The 10,865-nt window shown below is 45.4% G+C and overlaps 1 pseudogene; it reads right to left on the reverse strand.

Annotated features, from left to right (window-relative positions):
* Window positions 1-8,719: 8,719 nt before the first annotated feature.
* LOC114690145 lies at window positions 8,720-8,818 on the reverse strand (annotated as a pseudogene).
* Window positions 8,819-10,865: the final 2,047 nt, after the last annotated feature.

A 10,865-nucleotide genomic window follows, 5' to 3' on the forward strand; every position in this document is an offset into this window, starting at 1 on the left:
TTCTCCTTTACCTCTTCTGTGTCTGGCTCCCCAAAGTCTGCTGATTTTGAAAACAGAGAGAACCAAGGTGAGGTTGAATGAGATCCAGAAGAAACCTTCCTTCCAAATGTGCTAGGAAGGACAGGTGAAGAGATTGTGTTTCTATTGGCCATGTCGTCATGTCGTCAGCAAAGACAGAAGAGTCTCTGTGGCAGGCCCAGTCCTGTGGGGGGCAGGTTTTGGTTTTGGTTTTGTTTTTTTAGGGGGTTGGGGGGGGAACAACAGAATGGTGGAAGGCAGACTTTAGCACAGAAGTGGCCTCAGGCACCATTCACCTTGACCTTTGACCTGGACAGACTTCTTCAAGCAGGTGGCTCTGTGTCGCAGCGGCTGTTCCCTCCAAAGGTGCGATGGAGCTCAGGTAGAAAATGCTGCCATCCACATGAAGTCTGTACAGGACAGGCAGGGCTGGTTGGTTTGAGTTTTCTTGTTTTGTTTTGTTTTGTTTTTGTTTATTTTTGTTTTGTTTTGAGACTGGTGTCTCTATGTAGCCCTTGAATCCGCCTGAGATTCAAGGTATGTGCCACAATGCCCAGCTTTTCCCCCCTAAATAATATAGTATTTGCATATCATAGAATACCTTCCTCAGTGGGCGGTGGTGGCGCACGCCTTTAATCCCAGCACTCCCGGAGGCAGAGGCAGGCGGATCTCTGTGAATCTGAGCCTGGTCTACAGAGCGAGTTCCAGGACAGCCAGAGCTGTTACACGCAAAACCCCTGTCTTGAAATAAATAAACAAATAAATATAATAAATAAATAAAAATAAAATTTGTTTTGTTGGGGCTGAGGACTGTAGTTCAGTGGCAGAGCTCATAGGTAAGGTAAAAAAAAAATGAGTTTAATCCCCCAGCACTGAAAAGTTTATTCATTGCCGTGTTGGGCAGAGACCAAAAGTATTTGCATATCATCTACATTACTGTGTATTATAAGTGATCTGGGAAAGAGCTGATGTGTGCAGGAGACCCTATGTGAAAGCAGAGCATCTTGCAGTAATTGGGGCCATTGAGACCCTGCCCTAAAACTAAATAAATGGTTCCTGGAACTCGCTCTGTAGCCCAGGCTGGCCTCCAACTCAGAGATCTGCCTGCCTCTGCCTCCCGAGTGCTGGGATTAAGGTCGTGCGACACCACCGCCCCTGGCAGTTTTGGGTTTTTTTTTTTTTTTACATTTATTTATCTTGTGTGGGTGTGAGTATAGGTGGGCTCACTTATGCTTCGGTATACCCCTGGGGTTCAGAGGACAACTTGAGGGTTCCAGTTCTCTCCTTCTATCGTACATATCATACCATATCTGGAAATCTAAGTCAGATCATCAGGCTTGACCATAAACACCATAACCAGCTGAGCCAGGGTCTCATGTATCCCAGGCTGGCCTTGAACTCCTTCCTGACCCTCTTCTGTCCACCTGAATCACAGCAGGCACCGCCACACCCAGGTTCTATTACTTTATTGGCATTCGATTGGTTTCTGTACTGAAACAGTGCCCTGATGTCCAGGCAAGGCGACACATTCTGAGGGTCCTGGGACCTTTGCTGGGAGCTGCCTGAGATTGCACCCCTGTAATCTTCTCCCAGAAGCTTTGTAATCTTCAACTCCTTAAAGATTACAAAAATTGAGCCAGGCATGGTGACACATTCCTGTAATCCCAGCACTCAGGGGTCTAAAGCAGAAGGATGGAAAAAAAAAGAAAGAAAGAAAGAAAAAAGAAAAGAAAGTAGATGATTCCAGGGACTAGGGATGAGGTATAGTTAGTAACTAGAGTGCTTGCCTAACTTAAAGAAAAAGTCTTGGGCTCAATGCCCAGAAGCCATATATGATGGTCCATACATGTAATCCCTGGGAGGTATGTACGGGCAAAAGGACCAGAAGTTCAAGGTTATTCTCAGCTACGTATGTGTTCCAGGCAACCTGTGATACTCTGAAACAGAGCATGAAAGAAAGAGGGGGTGGGAAAGAGGAGGACGTGAAGCCTAAACGGAGGTTAGTTTATCTAGAGAATTCCGCTCCTGCTCCTGTCGTGTCCACCCCTCGTTCTGTCTTGGGGAGCTTGAGATGGATAGAGCGCACGGCCTTGCACATGCTGGACAGGCACCCCCCACCCACTGTTTCTTTCCATGGAGCAGACCTACAGACTCGGCTCAATAGATGATGCTGTGGTGAGGTGGCTGAAGAGAGCTTTTAGTGCTGTCTTGTTGGTTTAAAATGGATAGAGAACCAGGTTAGAGGGTATGGGGATAAATAATAAATGAGTGACAGCTCAAGACCACAATTAGACCAAGGTTAATAAGCTTCAATCCCAGAGGGGAAACCCTTCCCTCCAGGACGAGCAACCACATCATTCATCTATCTTAGCCACGCACCTGATGGTGTATTTAGCATTGAAAGACAAAAAGTAAATCAAAACCAACTAAAAAAGTATCGTCTATGCAATTCAAGAGCCCATTGGCTTTTTGTCAATTTATTGGAAAAGGAACAGGAACATTTTTAATACACACACACATATTACCAACATCAGATTGCAGTTTATTTATTCATTCATTTTCATTTTATTTTTGAGACAGGCTCTCACTCCGTGTTTGAAGTTAGCCTGGGCTGCATGGCAAGTCCTTGTCTCAAAGCACAAAGCAGAGGGAGGGCACTGAGATGGCCGGTGAGTAAAGGCATCTGCTGCCAAGACTGACAGCCCGGGCTTAGTCCCCAGGACCTACGGGGGGGGGGGGGGATGAGAAAAAATGACGCTTGCAAGTTGTTCTCTGACCTCACACATTCTCCATGACTTGAACACATGTGAAACACACACACACACAGACACGCATGCATGCACACACAAATAAATAAAGCCAATATATCACTATGTCACAAACCTTTAAAATATTTTATTTATCTTTAAAGATTAACCTTTTTGTTTTTAAAACCCTTTTTTAAAAATATACGTCTTATGCGAGTGGGTGTTTTGCCTGCATGTATGTCTGTGCACCACATGTGTGCCTGGTGTCCTCGGCGGACGAGAGCCTTGGATCACTTGGAACTGGAGTTACAGACAGTGGTGAGCTGCCCTGTAAGCACGAGAACTGAATCTGGATTCTCTGGGGAGAGGAGCTGGTGCTTTTAGCTGCTGAGCCACCCCTCCAGACCCTATTCTCTGATTTTATTTTGTGTGTGTATGTGGGCCGGAGTGTATGTATGTGGGCCATGTGCATGCAGGTGCTTCTGGAGGCCAGACAAGGGCATTAAGTCCTCTGGCAGCAGACTTAATGGCGGTTGTGAGCCACCCTACGTGGGTGCTGGAAACTGAACGTGGATCCTCTCCAAATCAACACTTCTTAACCACAGAGCCATCCCTCCAGCCCAATGCCATGTATTCTATAACTAAGTCAACATGACCGGCTTCTCTTAAGAACATACAATTCACTCACAGCAAGGTTTACAAAGCTTAGGTTAGGTCAGTGAACATGTGTATACGGGCACAGTGTGTACTCACTTGTCACGGTGAGGGGAAACTTGTGGAAGTTGGTGCTGTTCTTGGCCGTAGGTTTCAGGATGGTACTCAGGTTTGGGGGTGTGGCAGCCGGTGTGTTTACCCAATGAGCACCTTGACTGCACGCAGACTCCCAGCATCCTACAGGTTAAAAAATACCACCTGGCGGTGGTGGTGCATGCCTTTAATTTCAGCACTCTGGAGACAGAGGCAGGCGGATCTCTGTGAGTTCCAGGCCAGCCTGGTCTAGAAAGTGAGTTCCTGGACAGCCAGACCTCTTAACACAGAGAAACCCTGTCTTGAAAAAGCAGGAGAGAGAGGGGAGAGCCCAGTCAATCAAAGTGTATTATTTAAGGGGAACATATGGACAGTAATGCACTTAATGGTCCCTAAGTTAGATGCCAGGTAAAGATTCAGGCTAGTAACCCCCAAGTTAAAGTGGAGTGAGAAAAGGAGCGTGAGTGGGCAGGTGAACAGATCAAATGGGGAACAGGATAATCATACGGAAGAGAAATTATTTGACTAAAATTATGTGTGCTTAATAACACATATATCCATAGTGAATGAATTATTAATTGATATAAATTGATTTGTATGTATTATTATGTTGAGATATGTGTAAGACCTAGATAAATGATAGAATGTACATGCTTATATGCCAGGAAAAAATGGTTTAATGTACAATTATGCATAGATGTATTATGAACTATATGGATTTAATGTACATTTCCTGAACTTTATGTGAATGAAATTATATAGTATATATACTTTGTGTTACATATATGCTATATATGCAATTGTATATATTCAGGAAATACATGTATACATGTACACACACACACACACACATACACATATATACATATTTCCCAAGTGCTAGTATTACAGGCATGTGCCATCAACTAGACTTACATATATTTTTCATTATTATTATTATTATTACTACTACTACTTTTTTATTATTATTTAGTAGGGGTGGGTTGTAGTGACACTGTATGTGTAGGGGACAACTTTTCTGACTTAGTTCTTTCTCTTCACCATGTGGGATCCATGATGGAACTCAGGTCATCAGGCTTAGAAAGGAGCATCTTTACCCAAGGAGCCAATATGTATATATTCTTTTACATCTGGCTTCTTTTAGCATTTTTATGTTTATTCTTTTTGTTTTGTTTTGTTTTTGAGACAGGGCTTCTCTATGTAGCCCTGCCTGTCCTGGAACTCATTCTGTAGACCAGGCTGGTCTCAAACTCAGAGATCTGCCTGCCTCTGCCTCCCAGTGCTAGGATTAAGGACATGTGCCACCACCCAGCCAGCCATTTTATGTTGAGTTTTATAGCATTTTTTTCTCTTTTCTTTTCATTTATGTTTGTGTGTATGAGTGTTTACCTGAATGTATGACTTGCAGTACCCACAGAGGCCAGAAGAGGGCATCAGAGTCCTTGGGACTAGGTTGCAGTTGTTAGCTGCCATGTGGGTGCTGGGAATTAAACCTGGGTCCTCTGAAAAAGTAGCCAGTTCTCTTAACCCCTTCAGTCTCTCCAGCCCCACTTTCTCTCTCAGGTTGCTCATTGCCCTGAGGCACTCTAACATATGGAAATCCTGCCACTTCTCTTTTCAGAGTGGAGGTTTGTGCTGATTCTAGTTTCAGAGCACTGTGAAGACAGCTGCTATGAACACTCTGGGCTAAATCTTTCTGTGAGTGTAAATTAACTTATTCATTTGGGAATAAACCTAGGAAGAGCACGGCTGGGCAGGTGAAAGTTGAACTTGGTTAGAAACTGCTGGTTCTCAAACCCACTGCCGTGGTTACTACCCACCATCCACCTTGGCTGAGCATTCCTGCTGCTCTGCCCGGAGACTCTTCGTTGTCTGTCTCTTTTTCTCAAGACAGGGTTTCTCTGTGTAACAGTCCTAATTGTCTTCAAACTCACTTTGTAGACCAGGCTGGCCTCAAACTTACGAAGCTGCCTGCTTCTGCCTCCCGAGTGCTGGGATTAAAGGCCTGTGCTACCACCCCCATCAATTATTTTAGTATTTTATTTCTAGCTATTATTGTTATGGAATATTAGTTGAAGATGTTTTACATTCATTTATGCTGTGGAACATTTGTTTAATGATGCAAAGATGGGTTGCGTTCTTTTATGGTGCATTTGTCTAACTCTGTGATACCGTGCCTGTCTAAAACACCTGATTGGTCTAATAAAGAGCTGAATGGCCAATAGCAAGGCAGGAGAGAGGGTAGGTGGGACTGGAGGGCAGAGAGAATAAATAGAAATATGGGAGGAGAAGATTGAGAAGCAAGAAGGAGAAGGAGGGAGGACTCCAGGGGCCAGCCCCCCAGCTACACAGCCAGCCATGGAGTAAGAAGGAAAGAAAGGTATATAGAATAGAGAAAGATAAAAGCCCAGAGGCAAAGGTAGAGGGGATGATTTAAGAAAAGCTGGCTAGCCAGGCAGTAGTGGTACACGCCTTTAATCCCAGCACTTGGGAGGCAGAGGCAGGTGGATCTCTATGAGTTCGAGGCCAGCCTGGTCTACAAATGAGTTCCAGGACAGACAGGACTGTTATATAGAGAAATCTTGTCTCAGAAAACCAAGGGAAAAGAAAGGAAGGAAGGAATGGAGGGAGGGAGGGAGGGAGGGAGGGAGGGAGGAGGAAGGAGGGAGGGAGGGAGGGAGGGAGAGAGAGAGAGAGAGAGAGAGAAACTGGCTAGAAACAAGGCAAGCTAAGGCCAGGCATTCATATGAAAGAATAACATTCTGTGTGATTTACTTGGGAGCTGGGTGGCAGGCCTCTGTAGACAGAAGTGTCCTGTGTCCCACCCAGTCCTGCAGCTGCTTGGTCCCAAGTTAACGCACAGAGGCTTATATTATTTACAAACTATATAGTCTATGGCTCAGGCTTCTTGCTAACTACCTCTTTCATCTTAAATTAACCCATTTCTATTAATCTATATGTTTCCACGTTGCCATGGCGTTACTGGTCTGCTGGCATCTCGTTCCTCCTTGGGTGGTGAGCTGGTATCTCCTCTTCCCGCCTCTTTCCTGTGTCTTTCCTTGGATTTCCTGCCTCTAAGCTGCCTTGCCGTAGGCCAAAGCAGCTTATTTACTAACCAGTGGGAACAACATACATTCACAGAGTAGAGCCAGACACCCCACAGTACTGATGTAGTGGATATCTGTCTACCTATGGCCTTGAAGCACGGCCCTTGGAGATGTAGTGGGTATCTGCTCTATCTATAACCTTGAAGTAACTGTCCCCAGGGAGTGGCCTTGAGGCCACCCTTAAGACCTGAGCTGCAAATGCAGGTCTCTTCTCTCCTTCATGGGCTTGGATGGTGCAGACTGACTCAGATGGCCAAAGCAGTGGAGGACAGGACCTCAGCCTTCCAGGACCCTCAGACAATTCCCCCATCCTGTTTAGTGAGTTTTCTTTCCTAATAAATTCCTTTACCCTTTAAGCGGACTCCAGTGCATTTCTCGCTACAGGCTCACCCAGAGAGTGAAGAGTAAAAACAAGCATCTACACACTGTAATGGATGTGTGGTGATATGGGGCATCTGACCTGTGAGAAACCCACACACACATACATAATATACATTCCCTGCATTAGAGACAGGGTCTTACACAGCCCAGGCTGGCCTTGAACTCAAGATGTAGCAGAAGGTATCCTGGAGCTTCTGATCCTTCTGCCTCTATTTCCCCAGTGCTGAGATTACAGGTGTGCACTACCATGCCTAATTTATGTGTTGTTACAGATTGAACTCTAGACTTTGTGCATGCTAGGAAAACATTCTACTTACTGAGCTACATGCCTAGTTACTGATTTTTTTTTTCATAAGTCAAAAAGAATACAAAGAAACGTATAGCTGGTAGCTGTTGGAGAAAGACTATTTTACTGTCCTAAAAAGATGTTCTAAACCTACATTACACTCCACTAATACAGAGAAGTAACGCCTCAAGAAAGAACATGTGAGCCTTCACCTACCCCAAAATCTCAGTGGTAATTAATTACCTTCCTGCATCATTTGGGGTCAAAAATCACCCTTCATTAGCTCTGTGCTTTCTGACATTGGGATACTAAATTGGGGTGTTGTCTTGTTAATGAGTCACCTTGGGTATTCCTTGTGTGTATCCTCCTCAGTTCAGTGGTCCAGGAATAAAAAACAAGGTGGGGAGGGACATTAAGAGTATCACGTACCACTGGTGGCAAGATACAGGAGTCATGGACAGTGCTGACATGCCACTTCATCCATAACAAGGTAAATAAATCCTGTTAACGAGATCTTACAAACCCTGAGATTCACCTGCACTGTTCTATGCAGGATGGGGCCAACGGTCACTTCCTGGTGCTGCCCTGTCCAAGGCTTAAACCAAAGGACTTCAAGTAAGGGACACACACGCTTTTATGGTTCTTGAAGCCAGAAGCCTGAAAGCAAGGTATTGGGCAGGGAAGTAGTCCTCGTGGGACTCTCAGAGAGAAGACTTTGCCCTTTCCAGCTTTTCATAGCTCCTGACCTTCCTTGTCTCAGGGTTTCAAAACTCCAATCTATCTGAGCCTGAGTGGCACCCAGCTACAATCTCAGTACTTGGGAGGTAGAAGCAGGACAATCAGGAACTCAAGGACAGCCTCAGCTACATAGTGAATTCTGAGGCTAGCTTGGGCTACATGTCAACATGTTTCAAAAAAAAAAAAAAAAAAAAGTAAAAGAAATTCTAACCTCTGACTGCATCTTTTAAATATACATATATTTCTTGGCCAAACAGTGGTGGCACAGGCCTTTAATCCCAGCACTTAGGAGGCAGAGGCAGGTGGATCTCTGAGTTGGAGGCCAGCCTGGTCTACAGAGCAAGATCCAGGACAGCTGCGGCTGTTACACTAAGAAACCCCGTCTTGAAAACAAACAAACAAGCAAACAAAAAGGTAACAAAACACAACAAAAGTCCAGGTCCATTGTTCTACAGAGCACAGAGAAACTAGGGTTTGCCTTAAATACACTAACCTAGATCTTCTGGCTTCTTCTTTGTTATTATTTTTAGAAAAAGGCAAAGTCAACTAAAAACAGGAGTAAGCAATGATAGCCAAACGTCAATGACAATGAGCTTTTTATTGTTTTATTGTTATGATATTTTTTATTATAAAATTCAAAACACTGGATGCAATTTTAGGGCCTCTCAAGATCTCCCCTCTTCAACCACGGGAAGAAAAATAGCTAACTCTGCATGAATTCACATGCCGTCCTTGCAAAGAGGCCGTGCTGATCTTCTCCGTCTTTCCAATTTTAATATCCTGCCGCTGAAGCAATCACTGATGGCAAAACCTCCTTTCTTTTTCTTTCTCCTTCTTCTTTTTTTCTTTCTTCCTTTCTTTCAAGAGATTGGCTCCTGTAGTCCGGACTGACCTACAATGAAACCAAAGATGACTGGGAACATCTGTTCTTCCCACGTTACAGGTGTGCACCATCACACGTAGGTCATGTGGTGCTAGGGACTGAACCTAGGACTTCTGACGTGTGAGGCAAGCTCCTTATCTACTGAGCTACACCCCAGCCCCAAAGCATCATTTTATACTTTTCTGACATTTCCCCTCTATCCTTATACAGGAGATGAGGCACCATGACTTCCCCCATGCTAGGAAAGTACTACCCCCACCCCCACCCCACCCCTGAGCTACACACGCAGTCCTCTAGCAGCTCTGCTGAGATCAGGTTGTGCCCTGCTCTAAGTTACTCCATATTATGGTTTTCAGACTGTGCCTTGCCGTGGAAGATAACAGCCAGTGCGGGGCGGGGCCGACTCTGTACAGCCCTATCCTCTCTGCCCTTGGTGGTCTCCGGGGCTACAGACGTCTACAGAGACCGTGGCTGCATCAGGGCCATGAACCCAGACATGGACTTCAGCAGCAGCCCAGGCCCAGACATCACCACGGCCCTGAGTGGCAATGAAGCCACCCACCTCAGCAGGCTCCTCATGTCCTTTGTCTCTTCATCTCTTTGGCCTCTTCAGATACGCCTCTGTCCACAGGACACGAACCATTTTGTCTATCTCTCATATCACACCATACATTTGCTCACCATAGTAGGGCCTGTCTGCCTGGCACCACAAGGTTCCAGGTGGGCCAGTGTTTTCTTCCCGGAAGCCCCGGGGAGGCCCACCTCAGGCACTCCTATGGATCTCCTTGTCCCGCTCAGAGGCTTAGACTTAGAGGGCCGTGGCCCTGGGCAGGACCATGCTTCCTCATCACAAAGAGATCTTAGTAGTGCCCAGTTGCCCAGCTCCTGGTGACGGGCTCCTGGTTGGTACAGAGGTGTGGCTGGAGAGCTATCACGAGCCTGGGCTAGAAAGCCTAGGCTGTGATCCTTTGAGTTCCTCTGGCCCCAGCGCATGGCCTGGGGCAGGGTCTATTTTTATTTATTTTTTTCTGTTTGCCATGCGGTTATGAACCACCATGTAGGTGCTGGGAATAGAACCCGGGTTCTCTGCAACAGCATCCAGAGCTCTTAGCCACTGAGCCATCTTGCCTGTCCGCCAAGCAGCTTTTTAATTTGTACACAGCTCCTTGATTTTGCTTATGCGCTCTATGGTAAGGCAAGCAAATGCAGGTAACAGTTTGGTAGGCGGGGACCGGGGTTTGTGTTAGGCATACACCCACTCCAAATTCTAATAAGGTACTTAGCAACTCATTTCCTTCACCTTCAGGTACTCCACACACACTTCTTTCCCTGAACAAAACACCCAGCTCCCTGTACACACACCCGTCTCTGAACAATGGGTAAGCTCCCCCTCCCTTTAAAGACCATCATACTTGGATGTTTCTATTCAAATGTATTCTCAATGCACCTTAGTTCAAGGGTAGAGCAGAGACAGACCAATCAGGTCTGAACTGGTCTGGAGTATATAAACAAGAGAAGCTATGTCCTCAAGTAAGCTTGGAGGAAGAATCCCCTATTTGCCAACTTATGCTATAATTAGATGTGTTAAATAATCATAAGTAATATGGGAAGGAACATGCAGAGCAGAAAAATGATTATACAGTCCAATCAATCAAAACGCAGAACCACCCTCCTTATCTCTTATTAACCCATCTCCTCCTGCTCTAGAGCCCCATTCAAGAAAGTTTGCAGAATAACCAGGTGTCAGTGGTGTGGCTGGCTGTCCATCTTGACAGTGTGTGCCTCTAATCTGTACTGTTAATTTGCTTTGGGTAATGCCCTCTTGGTATTGTTGCAGATCTGTATGTGCCCTTAAACAGGAAGCAGGAAGTAGAGACATCTGACTTGGAGCCATATTGCCTGTAACAAGCCTCTCTCCAATCACAGGGAGGAATCCCTTTTAAAAACGTTTTTCTTGC

This window comes from Peromyscus leucopus, chromosome 5 (assembly GCF_004664715.2).
Source record: "Peromyscus leucopus breed LL Stock chromosome 5, UCI_PerLeu_2.1, whole genome shotgun sequence".
Classification (NCBI taxonomy): Eukaryota; Metazoa; Chordata; class Mammalia; order Rodentia; family Cricetidae; genus Peromyscus; species Peromyscus leucopus.